Source organism: Thunnus maccoyii, chromosome 24 (assembly GCF_910596095.1).
Source record: "Thunnus maccoyii chromosome 24, fThuMac1.1, whole genome shotgun sequence".
NCBI lineage: Eukaryota > Metazoa > Chordata > Actinopteri > Scombriformes > Scombridae > Thunnus > Thunnus maccoyii.
This window is the reverse complement of record NC_056556.1, coordinates 6,004,019-6,018,878: the sequence shown is the minus strand read 5'-3', so window position 1 is coordinate 6,018,878 and position 14,860 is coordinate 6,004,019. Positions and strand designations below refer to the sequence as shown.

Here is a 14,860-nt window from a genome sequence, read left to right as displayed (position 1 = left end):
TACACCTGTCAAAACGTCAAAGGGAGTCAGATGTAACGTTTGCTTGACTCCACTGATATATATGTATTTATAAGATTTAATGTTAGAGTGTTTCATAGTTTATATTTCTTTGTTTTATTAATTTTCTTCTAACGGTTAATAACGTTTATTTTTAGAGCCCGAACAGCTGATTAGCAGCGCTGTAGTTTACCGTTGCCAAGGCAACCACTCTATGGGCGTAACGTATGCATGCATGTAAAAAGAAACACACACACACACACACACACACACACACACACATCCTCACACTGATAAATGGATGAAGAAATCTGTGGGCTACATTCACTGCGATCATTAATAAGACTCTCTTGGATTTGTGTTATTTGAATGGAAATGAATCATAGGATTACGTTTGGTTTCTGTCTCGGGGTGAAATGTGTGTGTTTCCATGAAAGAAATGCTCATACTGTACATAGTAGCCATGGTAGATAGCACAGCAATAAAACATCAGTGGATTAAAGGGAACAAAAAGAGAAACAGATGGACCAGCATGGTCAGAGGAGAGAAATATGTACATTAATATCTTTTGAAATCACTCATTCATGTCAATATTAGTAAAACCATGAAATGAAACAATTACTGTACATGAATGTGTGCATTATTAATGCCAGCCATGTGACTTTTAGTATGAAACACATTTGCATTCTCTGTTAGAATATGAAGGGAACCCAGATGGATTATGTAGAAATTCTGATATATTTTGATACATTTAATTTACTATTTTATCAGGCCATATGGGATCCAAAGTTATTGTAAACATAATATTGTAGAATAATACATTCACAGTCTACAGCACACAAGAGGCTGTTTCTCTCCAAATGAAATGATTAGATCTGATTTTTAAAACAGGAAACAGTTGAGCCTCTTGGGTAGCGTACCAGTGCTTGTAAAATTTGGTGGTGGAGGGCTGGAGGGAAGTAGAATAAAAACAAAAGTCAATGAAGAAACTCTGTGAACATATTAAAACGTGAAAATAACAATGAATGATTAACAGCTTTCATTAAAACGCCACACCACAATATATTTTTTTCCCTCACAGCAGAGGATGTTTATTACTCTAAAGCACATGTCATTAGTATAAGGTTCTGGTATCTTTAACAGATAAATTCATGATGTGGAACACAAGTAATAAGGAGCTTTATCTGTGCTGATACTGATGCTACAGATAGTACTGGTTCACCTCTGGATAGAAGGAGAAACTGTCCTCTACAATTAACCCACAAGTGCTACAAGTGCTGTGCTATCCACTGTATAACCTGTTAGAATGAACCTCTGTGGATATAAAGAGAGGAAATAAAACGGGGAGATAACTCGTTTATGTGGTATTTCCAGGGTTGTATTTCTCATGTAGCCCTTGCTGAGAGAACAGGAAGTTTTTGCTGTTCTGCTGTCTTCGTCAAATTAAGCCATAATAATTTCTTCTAAATGCAGCCATTTGTTCACAGTACAGGTAGCAACCTAATTGCGGAGGGTAAGAGTTATTTATTTGCTGGAAATTGTTAAATGTAACAAGATCCAGTGAGAGTGCAGGTCACTGAGATGCACCAGACACTTTGATGGATGAAAGAGATGCAAAAGCAGCTATCAATCCACTCACAGTGCAACACTTCCTGTAATTTAATGTCATGCTTTGAATAGAATAAACACAGTGTTTGAAATAGTAGTAAACCATCACTCAACATAACAATAACACCAGATCTCCCCTTTCAGTGATCAATACGTAGACTGCCATTGATTCATCAGACCTGTTTAGTCAAATGATGGACGCTGGTTATAAACAAACAAAAATTTTTATTCATGAATGAATGAGTGAGTGAACAGCATGAACCATATAAACAACACAAAACAGGGAGTTAACAATTAGACCACAATAATGCACATAAGTTAAAAATAAATATGTATTAAAGTCCATGAAAAAACAATTAAGAATAACCAATATGTCCTGCTAACTAAAGAACCAAATGAGTGAAACATTTCTATTTGTGGCCTTTTCTGGTGATCAAGTGCTTTAACATTTAATCTGATATCTTTGCTGTGTAATTGTAGATTAAGTTTGTAAACATATTTTTTCTATGAAAGAGTTCTGAATATGTTGTAAAAAGTTGCCATCAGGAGAAAATGTTATGTGATAAAGTCTTTCTTTACAGTACCAAAAAAAAGAATAACCAATAAAATTAACAGCAAACAAACAGTAAACATAAATAATGTACAGATTGAGATTGATTTATATCTCTCAGACTCTGCTGTTCAAGTTTTGAGACGTAATTGCCAGCACACCTCCGTCCACATTCAACCTGAGCAGGTCTAATCAAGTAGAAACTGAACACCTGTGTGGGTGTGCAGTGCATATGATGAAATGTTTTAGTTGTTTTAAGATAGTCTGGCATATGCAGTTGAAGCTTCTTCCCCTTTTCAAGTAACCTTCTGGTCAGAATCTAGTAGCACAAATGGTCTTTTGACTCTGCAATATACTCCTCCAGGCCAGCTGGGAGATGTAGTCCTTCAAGCATGTCCTACATCTGACCGGATGGCTCAAAAAATCTCTAAAAAAAAAAAAAAAAGAGGCGACAGAATTCTTTGTTCCTCAAAGTACCTCAAGGGGTGCTGATTGTATTTTTTTTTAAAAATATTTACCACAACGTTGCTAGTTTAAATCCCAGCACACACTCGATAAGACAAATTTTATTTAACATTCACGATTGATGTTTCCTTGAGCATGACACTGAACTCAGCAACTACTGGATGAATCAAAGAAGTTGACGTCTCTCCCCTCAGGGTCATGTGATTTCTTTTAAGTTGCAGAAGTGAAAGTGAAAGAAGAGCAGATGGATAAAATGGCGTCTGACGCAGGGTGAGTATTAATGAAATATTCTTATTTTACCATGAAAGTCTCAGTCAGTTTCTTCTCTGAGGACTGTAGAGGGGAGAAGAGTCAGAATGAACTTCTATGGCTATAAAGAAAGGAAATAAAACGGGTAGATAACTTGTTTGTGTGGTATTTCCGGTGTTGTGTCGAACTCTTTCCCACGTAGCCCTCGCTGAAAGACCTGTACTACGAAGCAAGTTCAACATACCCAGAATATCTTTTCGGTATCTGGCTTCACTGAGCCTAACAGTGGCTGTCCAGACAACCAGGGACCTGTTTCAGAAAGCGGGTTTAGTGAGATGAGGGAAACTCTGGGTTTTCAGTCCCAGAAAGAGAGCTAGCTTAAACTGTGGATCAGTTACCGCAGTAACTGACAAACCCTGAGTTTCTCTCTGTCAGACACGCTGTTTGATTTCCTCGTTCATTCAGTCTGTATAAATGCGCATTCAGTAGCAGAGTTTTACTGTATGTCAGAATCAAAATCCTTGTAGGATATTGGTTTAGTTACTCGAGTTACCGTTTTAATGCACATCAGTCTTTCTTTGAACAGCGTTTTTTTCTCTCACATTCAAATATTACACAGCGTGAATTCAGCCTCAGCTCAGAATCAAACCTCTGCATGTCCTTCTGTTATAACACTGTGACACAAGACAGCTGTCAGTTTATCAGAGCAGCTCCTGCACTGAAATGTTTACTGCACATAATGTGTAATCTCAGTTATAATTTTTTAAAATGGGTATGAAGCTTTATAATTATCTCTATCACTCATGATGTGATTGGTTGCACTGATGGAACATCATTCTTATAGTATTGGAGATTATATATTAAAATTTTAAAGTGAGCAGGATCGTGGTGCAGCTGCAGAATGTAGTTTGAAAGTGAGTTTTTTTAAATAGGGAGCATAGTCTGAACGTGTTTTAACAGCATTTCAGTGACAATGTTTAAATTTACTACATTTGTTGAAGTAGCTGAAATAAAGTCACTGAATGCTGTTGAGACAAGATACAAATAGACGTCTAAACATTTAAAATCTGCTGTATTTTAACCTTGACGCCTTTTCAAGTGCAAATCACCAAACACATTATTACTGGATCAGACTGTGAGTTTACAGTCATGTCTCTATGTCTTTGATCTATATATTGTTTAAATCTTGAACTATATTTTTCATCTTCAGTTGCTGTCTCCTGTGTTTTATCCCTGTCAGATTAAAGCTGAACTAATATATTTAAAATGTAATGTAGCTGCAGCCTGATACACAGTCAGATTCCACTTTATCATCATTAAGGAAATGTAAGTCTGGTAAATGATGAATTAATGGACGACACTGATTAAAACTTCATTGTTTGAACTTATTGACACTTCTCTTTGACTCTGGTTCTTTTTCTTAAAGATAAATGTGCAGCGTCCACATTCACATGAATGAATATCTCTACCTGAACTGGATTAAAATGGAGGCTCTGCCTTTTATTTACCTGTTGTTTCCTCACTTTGGTCTTGGTTACAATATAGCTGAATATGTTACTGTGCTGCTTTGACATACAGCATGTTGGTGTTCAAGTTTGCTTTCTGTTGAAGTGTAAAATGTTCTAAAACTGGTGTAAAATATTGTTGGCCGTTCAAGTTTATACAGAAATCATGAATGTTACACAGCATTTCTGATCTGATGACAGTAGAGATGGTTGTTATAGTGATGAGTTATGTTGCTTTGTTGACTGCACTGGTGGAATGAAATAAGAGTATTTATCAATACTCTTAATGGTTCTTTTTCATTACCAAAGAATTGGGGGATTTTTGAATTATTAAAGAAAGAATAAATTCAGAACAGTCAGCAAAGTCACTATATAAATTCAATAATGTCTCACTTGAAAGAAATAAAAAAAAATGTCAGTAAAATAAATAATATTCCTGTTCCTGTAATATTCCAGTTTAAAAAGAATGAAGAACACAGACATCAGTCAGTATCTTCATCCTGTCCTCCTCCTCCTCCTCCCTCTGCTGCTAGTTGAGAGGAGGGGCTGTTTCAGCCAGTAGCTAAATTTACAGGAATTAAACACATTTTAATACATGATAATAACTAAGCTAAACACAAACACCAACAAATAGAGCAGAGGAGAGGACAGAGAAGCTAGAGCGACCATAAATGACATCAAACCGTGATAGAGACTCAGCATAGTTTCCCTGTTTACACAGGAGGCATTCAGGTACAGTGTTGAGCGTAGGTCACCTGTGTTTTCGAAGCGCTCAGAGCCCAAAACAAATTTCTATGTGGTTATGCAGGTAAAACCAAAGGAAAAAAGACTTGACAGCACTGTGAAAAAACATAAGAAATCCCTGAAGTCTAATGATGAAATTGTGAAAATGTGTATTCGAATGTAGGATGAAACTGGCATTAAAACAGACAAACGCCCCCAAGAACAGCTCAACATTTATGAATAGAATAAACAAAGTGTGTGAAAGAGGAGGGGTTGTTAATTACGAGCGACATCATCAGAACCATGAATAAAGTACTTAATATGATATGAGATGAAACACTGATACCAAGTACCTGCAGAAAACTTCTGTTTTAGGAACAGCAAAAAGTCATATTCAACCAAGTGAAAATGTAAACGAGCCTGTAATCATACAACAGAATAAGAAGATGTAGAAACACTAGAAATCATTTCCAAAGATTAAAAGTAGGCTAAGTTTTATCCTCACAACACATTTGATAAGACAAATTTTATTTAACATTTACTATTGATGTTCCCTTGAGGATGACACTGAACTCAGCAACTCAGTGTGAAGACCTGTCCTAGACTAACAAATGAAGGTGAAATTCAAAAGAAAAAAGTTATATAACACTGCAAGTTCTGGTAAATTACATGGTAATGACTGGAAGTTACACTCCAAACTGTATTATAAAGGGTTACCTGAAGTACTAACATTTTGACCAAAACCTATTTTATGTTTATGACACACACACACACACACACACACACACACACACACACACACGTTGACAGAGTCGTGTGATTTATTGTAGGTGGCAGTAATGGAACTGAAAGTCTTCAACGGAGCAGAGCAGATGGATAAAAACTGACGTCTGACGCAGGGTGAGTGTTAATAAAACATTCTTATTTTACTATGAAAGTCTCAGTTTCCTCCCTGAGGACTGTAGAGGGGAGAAGAGTTAGAATGAACTTGAATGGATATAAAGAGAGGAAATAAAATGGGGAGATAATAACTTGTTTGAGTAATTTGTTTCTCTTGAATCTTGCTTTCTAATCTCACAGTTAGTGTTACTGGTTTACCTCTCAGACTGACTGAAGTCCACAAGATGAGTGCTCGTGTGGAGGAAGAGGAGGGCAGAGCAGAGCCTCCAGTATCCAACGTTCTGTCTATGAAGAGTGACCGGTACAACGATCATTTTACGACCTTCAGTAATGAACCTGGACCCTCAAACACAAAGTAAGAGAGCTGCTACCAACTCATTTATATGACTCATTAGGGCCCTGGCACTGAAAGTGTGAGGAACCTGTTGTTTTTGTAGAGATTATTAGGTCAGAGTGGTGCGAGGGCCTATTGTATCTGAAGCAATTCTTCTTCTTCTCTGCAATGAATCACATTTTTGAGGAGCTAAAGGTGCTTGAAAACTCACAAAACTCTGCACATGCGTCAGAAGTGAGGGGAAATTTATATTTTTTTATAGTATTTGGGCGTTGCCAGCAGGCTCCAAAGTGCAGTTATTTTATACCCGGAAGTCAAATGTTTTAGCTTCATTTGCCACAACTTCCATAGGAATGAACAGAGCCCGGTCTCTGACGCTGTATCCAGTTCTCTTTATACGTCCATGCATGAAGCCTAAAAAGTTTGAATTCCGGGTATAAAATTACACAGATCTTCTGCATCTGTGGGGCCCATAGAGCATGAGCACCAGAGACTTCCCCCAGCCTAGCTGGCTACTTCCAGCTACTTCTGGTCAAGCCTTTTCCCATGATTGTGTGAAAAACTTGTGAAAAAAGCTTTTTGGGCTAATGTGCATCAAGTGACAGACCTGGAAGTTGTAATTATGCGGTTTGGCTGTTGTGTCAAATTGGCTTCAAAGCCTGGTGCTCTTCATGGGGTCTTGGGCTCAAAGTACTCGAAAATTCATGAAACTTTCCACATGTGTTAGAAGTGAGGGGAAATTATATCTTTTATAGTGATTTGGCTCTTTTGTCATCATATCCATTCAGTCACATGCAAGGCTGAAAATTCCTGAGCATTGGGTTTGATATGAGTTACATAATTTAAATTTTCCCTGAAATATTTAGCCAAATAAACAATTTCCAGTGTTCAAAAGACACCCTGATCATATTCTGGTTTATTAAATAATGAATACACAATCAGAATATCAATAAATACAGACTCAAATAATTAATAAATAATATGAACGCATTCTGCCAGTAGAAATGGTTCATGTGCCTCTGAGCAGGACACAGTATAAATACTGAATGCAGGTTGTTATTCATGTGCAGGTGTTTGTTAAACAGCTAACAGGCTGCAGAGAGAAAACAGCTGCTCTGGCAGTGATAACTGTTCACCTTTATTAGTATTATCACAGTGCACATGTGTGCAGACTCAAACTCCATGAAAAATCGCCACAGCTGTGACAGTCGAATGATAGCTGATCCAGCTGTTATCAGAAACAGGCGTCATGTGACGCTTCAGATGAAAGGATGTCCCATGTGTTTAAAAGCATATTTCCTCGTTTCCTCTCTCCTCACTTGGTTTCCTTGCGTCTTTCCTTGCATCCACGGTGGGAGGGACTGAGATGCAAGGAAAGGATGCAAGTGAGGGACACATGGATGCAATTTAAGAGACTTGGGATGCTATGTACTGCATACAGGAAATAATGTTTTACCCATTCACACAGTGTCCGATAATCCTGAAAATTCAGAGCCATGTCAACTGACCTCCAGCAGCGATACCATGGCTACCGCTCCCTCTGACGCATGCAAATTAATTTTAATTACCTCTGCCAATGACATTATGTTTTCTGTTCCCCATGGTTGATTTTGTGTTTGTATATTAAAATTTCTATTAATGTTTATTTGCTATCTAAAATTTAACACACATTCAAATCATTTGTCCCATCTTCCCTTTAGTATCTGTGTCAGCTGTCAGTCATTTAGAAAAGCTGTGATCTAATCTGCGACTTAATATCTGCAGGAGCAGCAGTTAATGTATTTAGAGCTCCTTCAATGGCTTTGTCATCAGAGAATTTATCAAGGATTCACATGATATGAATAAAAACATCTTGGTGGTGTTACAGACGTCAGACAGACCACAGACAGAGAGCAGAGTCTCCAGCATCAGACTGTCTGTCTATGAAGAGTGACTGGTCCATAGATCGTCCTCCGAACTTCAGTAATGAACCTGGACCCTCAGACACAAAGTAAGAGACTGTTTCTGCTGTAAACTGATTGACTAATGGCTAAATGTATTGCTGCATTAATGATCCACTTGTGTAGCACAGCCTACTACATAGCGCCTTCAAACACAGAGCCATGTTGGAATAAAGTTGCTTTGAAGTTTATGAAATTCAGTGGGATCATTGCTCTCATCATTCTGTACATGTACATTCTTAAAGCCGCCCAACAAGAAGTCAGTCATTTTGGATTTCGTGCATCAATTTTCATTTCACAAACACGTTTGAGGCCTTTAGGATGCACAAAATTCAAGAAACTTTGCACCTATGTTCAAACTAGTAAATATTTTGATTTGATAACACAATTGGGCTTAGGTGTGGCACATTGGCTGTATAGCGTCCCCTAATTACTTTTAACATTGATGAGGTGCTACTCACCAAACTTTGCACATGCATCAGAAGTGGCAAAACTTGACATCTGATATTGATCTTGGGCTTGGGTGTGGTAAAATGGCTCAAGGGCGCCCTCTATAAAATTTCAAAGTCAAAGCCCCCACCTTTAAATTTAACGTAGATGTACAAAATTTGGTAGGCAGATGAAACATCTCCAGACTTTAAAAAAAAACCTCTTGGAGTCATACCCTAAGTGCAACAGGAAGTCAGCCGCTTTGAATTTACTGTGAATTTTTTTTTGCAAAGCAAAGCCATTGACAGACGTTTTAACAAACTCCTCTTAGAGAATTAAGCAGTAGGACTTAAAATTTGGTAGGTGACATCTAAAGACCTTTACGATGCTAAATTGCGAAGCTTCTGAGTGTTCGTGGAAAACCCTTGACATGGCGTGCCGGTCAATTTTGCCCAAAACATGAAACATGGAGTTGTTGTGACTCAACTTTACACTGTCCAATTCGCCCCAAATTTCTCATGTTTGATGAGAGTCCAGGCCTGAACACATCTACATGTCAATATTGAGCCATAGTCATAGCACCAACTACTGACAACAGGAAGTCAGCCTTATGTGACAAACTTCATCTGATTTACATGAAATTTACATGGTGTGGTCTGCACATGATATACAGCAACATGATGTATAATTAGTGGGTGTTCTCTAGCGCCACATAGTGGACACAGGAAGTGTTATTTATCTCCTACATTCAATGCCCAATTTTCATGACAGTATCTCTTTGGTAATGAATTACTGCATTAATATCTCACTTATGTAGTATATCCTACGGGCAACAGGATGTGAAGTCTAAATGACACATTGTTCATCAAATGTATTTACAATTACCAATATGTCATCTCCAGCGCCACGTACCGCACACAGGAAATAATGTTTTACCCATTCACATAGTGTCCGATAATCCTGAAAATTCAGAGCCGTGTCAACTGACCTCCAGCAGCGATACCATGGCTACCGCTCCCTCTGACGCATGCAAATTAATTTTAATTACCTCTGCCAATGACATTATGTTTTCTGTTCCCCATGGTTGATTTTGTGTTTGTATATTAAAATTTCTATTAATGTTTATTTGCTATCTAAAATTTAACACACATTCAAATCATTTGTCCCATCTTCCCCTTAGTATCTGTGTCAGCTGTGAGTCATTTAGAAAAGCTGTGATCTGATCTGCGTCTTATTATCTGCAGGAGCAGCAGTTTGTGTATTTAGAGCTCCTTCAATGGCTTTGTCATCAGAGAATTTATCAAGGATTCACATGATATGAATAAAAACATCTTGGTGGTGTTACAGACGTCAGACAGACCACAGACAGAGAGCAGAGTCTCCAGCATCGGACTGTCTGTCTATGAAGAGTGACTGGTCCATGGGTCGTCCTCCGAACTTCAGTAATGGACCTGGACCCTCAGACACAAAGTAAGAGACTGTTTCTGCTGTAAACTGATTGACTAATGGCTAAATGTATTGCTGCATTAATGATCCACTTGTGTAGCACCGCCTACTCCATAGCGCCCTCAAACACAGAGCCATGTTGGAATAAAGTTGCTTTGAAGTTTATGAAATTCAGTGGGATCATTGCTCTCATCATTCTGTACATGTACATTCTTAAAGCCGCCCAACAAGAAGTCAGTCATTTTGGATTTCGTGCATCAATTTTCATTTCACAAACACATTTGAGGCCTTTAGGATGCACAAAATTCAAGAAACTTTGCACCCATGTTCAAACTAGTAAATATTTTGATTTGATAACACAATTGGGCTTAGGTGTGGCACGTTGGCTGTATAGCGTCCCCTAATTACTTTTAACATTGATGAGGTGGTAGGGGATCTTGAAAACTCACCAAACTTTGCACATGCATCAGAAGTGGCAAAACTTGACATCTGATATTGATCTTGGGCTTGGGTGTGGTAAAATAGCTCGAAGGCGCCCTCTATAAAATTTCAAAGTCAAAGCCCCCACCTTTAAATTTAACGTAGATGTACAAAATTTGGTAGGCAGATGAAACATCTCCAGACTTTAAAAAAAAAAACCTCTTGGAGCCATACCCTAAGTCCAACAGGAAGTCAGCCACTTTGAATTTACTGTGAATTTTTTTTTGCAAAGCAAAGCCATTGACAGACGTTTTAACAAACTCCTCTTAGAGAATTAAGCAGTAGGACTTAAAATTTGGTAGGTGACATCTAAAGACCTTTACGATGCTAAATTGCGAAGCTTCTGAGTGTTCGTGGAACACCCTTGACATGGCGTGCCGGTCAATTTTGCCCAAAACATGAAACATGGAGTTGTTGTGACTCAACTTTACACTGTCCAATTCGCCCCAAATTTCTCATGTTTGATGAGAGTCCAGGCCTGAACACATCTACATGTCAATATTGAGCCATAGTCATAGCACCAACTACTGACAACAGGAAGGCTGCCTTATGTGACAAACTTCATCTGATTTACATGAAATTTACATGGTGTGGTCTGCACATGATATACAGCAACATGATGTATAATTAGTGGGTGTTCTCTAGCGCCACATAGTGGACACAGGAAGTGTTATTTATCTCCTACATTCAATGCCCAATTTTCATGACAGTATCTCTTTGGTAATGAATTACTGCATTAATATCTCACTTATGTAGTATATCCTACGGGCAACAGGATGTGAAGTCTAAATGACACATTGTTCATCAAATGTATTTACAATTACCAATATGTCATCTCCAGCGCCACGTACCGCACACAGGAAATAATGTTTTACCCATTCACATAGTGTCCGATAATCCTGAAAATTCAGAGCCGTGTCAACTGACCTCCAGCAGCGATACCATGGCTACCGCTCCCTCTGACGCATGCAAATTAATTTTAATTACCTCTGCCAATGACATTATGTTTTCTGTTCCCCATGGTTGATTTTGTGTTTGTATATTAAAATTTCTATTAATGTTTATTTGCTATCTAAAATTTAACACACATTCAAATCATTTGTCCCATCTTCCCCTTAGTATCTGTGTCAGCTGTGAGTCATTTAGAAAAGCTGTGATCTGATCTGCGTCTTATTATCTGCAGGAGCAGCAGTTTGTGTATTTAGAGCTCCTTCAATGGCTTTGTCATCAGAGAATTTATCAAGGATTCACATGATATGAATAAAAACATCTTGGTGGTGTTACAGACGTCAGACAGACCACAGACAGAGAGCAGAGTCTCCAGCATCGGACTGTCTGTCTATGAAGAGTGACTGGTCCATGGGTCGTCCTCCGAACTTCAGTAATGGACCTGGACCCTCAGACACAAAGTAAGAGACTGTTTCTGCTGTAAACTGATTGACTAATGGCTAAATGTATTGCTGCATTAATGATCCACTTGTGTAGCACCGCCTACTCCATAGCGCCCTCAAACACAGAGGCATGTTGGAATAAAGTATTATTTATATTTTTATTCATGATGCAGAACTATTATTATAGACACTGTTTCAAACTTAGATGGATCTTAATCTGCGTTTTATAGCCAGAAACTACAGATGGTATTTCTGAAGCAACCTGAGAACCTTCATGTCAGAATTTACACTTCAAGAAGATATTCATACATCTTTGCCCTGACGTTGAAGTCACTGTAAAGATCTGTGACTATTCAAAACCTGAAAGAATGCGCTTCAAATGTAATTCATTTTCTCATGTTTTTACTCAAAATATAGCTCAGGTCAGCTGTTATAAGCTTCCAGATGTTGTGTTGAATCAGTGCATATCATAATAGTGCAATATGTGGTGAAAAGGTAATTTGTAGAAATGCTTTACTCACCTTGATTATGTGTGTCTGAGTTTTTTTCTCTTCAGCTAACTGCTTATATAAAATATAGTGTGGAAAACATGGAAGAAAATTAAGCTCAAAGATCCACATTTTTGGAGCTTGCAATTGAAAGCTCTGAATCATTAGTAAGTGGACCTTACTAATGCATGAAACATACTGTTACATGCTGTGTGTCTTGGATTGCTGGTCTACCACAAGTTTTAGACCACTTCTAACCTCAGTTCAAACCTAACTAACCCAAGAGAAGCTGCCCAAAGGGACTGTAAAGAAGTGTTGAGTTTGTGTTAGTCACTGAGTCTGAACATTTCCTGTCAGCTTGTATCATATTTGTAAAACCATTCAAGAAAACAGTGAAGCAGTTTACATATGTTTCATAATAAGTCAGTTCTTCTAAATGACATAACAAACATTAACTTTCATACTGATACTTGATGATGTTTAAGCATACAACCTTCACTGATTCAACTTTCTCAAAATATTTACGTCTCAAACCATCTACACTGAAATAAAGTTTAATACTATAGTGAAAGGAACTACAGTAAGGAAACACATATGTGATTAGGTTACTGTCAGAAACATATTTAAATATAAGTTCAACATAACTCTTACTTCATAATATAAAAGTATTCATTGTGACTATTGTTTAACAATAAAAGAAAACTTTAAACTGAAATCCTTCAAATATTATATCTTTACATTCCTATTACTACTGAAAATTCACTCTTTCAATACAACTACTAGATCAAAAGTTAAACACTTAGGTGTTTTAAAATACAAATACATAGTTACCAAACATTCATCAACTCTTAACATAAGGAAATTTAAGTCTTGTCACTGGAAGGCAGTATTGTTGCATGTAGTATAAAGTTAGTAAAAGTTGATAAGATCAAAGTTTTAATATCTCCTTAGTAGATAGTCACACAACTATGAAAGTCATACCATTCTTCTTGTATTTACATGACAAATAACATGATATAACTTGAATAATGATCAGACATTGAATTCACATGAATTCCAGGTTTGGCTCAGATTTGCAGGGAGGCTTAACAAAAGTCCTCAGGAATGTGGGTTATAGTTTATGGCTTTGGTGAGATAAGAGAGTCAAACCTAAGTAACCCAAGATAAGCTGCGAAAAGGTACTGTAAAGCAGTAAAGGACATAATCAGCTCTCTTTTAATGGAAGGCTTTTACAGTGAAGCAGCTGCAGGAAGTTTTGAATTTTGTCTTAATAGCAAACTACAAGCAGATCATTAAATGATAAGATAAGAAACACAGTTAAGGGTTGTTTTCAGCAGAGAGACAAATTAATCTCTTTATGTCAGTTTACAAGACTTAAATATGTATTTATGAAAGCAGGAGAGTTTGAATAAAATTAATAATTATTTCAGAGAAGAAGCTACATTTTTACTGTTCTCTGTGACTGTCTGAGCTTCTAGACAGTGTCGGCCAAATCTTAATATTTTTCAACTATCAATCAATGAAGCATATTATTGATAAAGAAATGTCTTTATAGAGAGAGGATGAGGAAGAGGAGGAGTGGTGTGTCTGTGGCGGAGCAGCTGTCCTGCTGTTCTTTGTGTCAGGAGGACATCCTGAAGGATCCAGTCTCTACCAGCTGTGGACACTGGTTCTGCAGACAGTGCATCAACTCATACTGGGACCAGTCTGCTTCATCAGGAGACTTCTCCTGTCCTCAGTGTGGAAAAAGATCCAGGACAAGATCTGGACTGCAGACAGACAGTCAGACCATCACTGTACAAAGTAAGACTGATTGTATTTGTGTTGGTAATAGTGAATAATTGTCAGCATGTCTCTCTTTAATCTCACATGTTTTCTCTGTTTTAGTGAATGTTGCTTTCTGGGAGGTTGAACATGAACATAAGATCAGTATGAGGAGGAGATGTGAACATGTGACTGAAGGAACTGATGAAGCAGGAAGTGAAACCCTCCTCAACAGCATCTACACTGAGCTCTACATCACAGAGGGACAGAGTGAAGAGGTGAATACCCAACATGAAGTGAGGCAGCTTGAGACAGCTTCCAAGATGAAGATCCTCCATGACACTCCAATCAGGAGTCACGACATCTTTAAAGTCTTACCTGACCAACAGAGACACATCAGAGTCGTTATGACGAGTGGCGTCGCTGGTGTTGGAAAAACCTTCACAGTAAAGAAGTTTACTCTGGACTGGGCAGAGGGCTTGGAAAACCAAGATGTCAGTCTGGTGATTCTGTTTTCATTCAGGGAGCTGAACTTGATCAAAAATGAGCAGTACAGTCTTCTCATGCTGATCCATGATTTCCATCCAACAT

The 14,860-nt window shown here is 37.8% G+C and overlaps 1 protein-coding gene and 1 pseudogene across 3 annotated transcripts in view; both read left to right on the top strand.

Annotated features, from left to right (window-relative positions):
• LOC121892196 (NACHT, LRR and PYD domains-containing protein 12-like) overlaps positions 1 to 14,860 on the top strand; it is a 171,569-nt gene that overhangs the window by 4,850 nt on the left and 151,859 nt on the right. For 2 of the 3 annotated variants that reach the window (XM_042405103.1, XM_042405105.1), the window contains exons 6-7: positions 2,815 to 2,890; positions 5,928 to 5,997. The exons of the other annotated variant lie outside the window; for it this stretch is intronic. The gene's annotated coding sequence lies outside the window, so the exon portion shown is untranslated. The remainder of the gene's footprint in view (positions 1 to 2,814; positions 2,891 to 5,927; positions 5,998 to 14,860) is intronic. 3 annotated transcript variants of the gene reach the window in all.
• Positions 1 to 14,860, top strand: part of LOC121892421 — a 174,542-nt pseudogene that overhangs the window by 113,317 nt on the left and 46,365 nt on the right.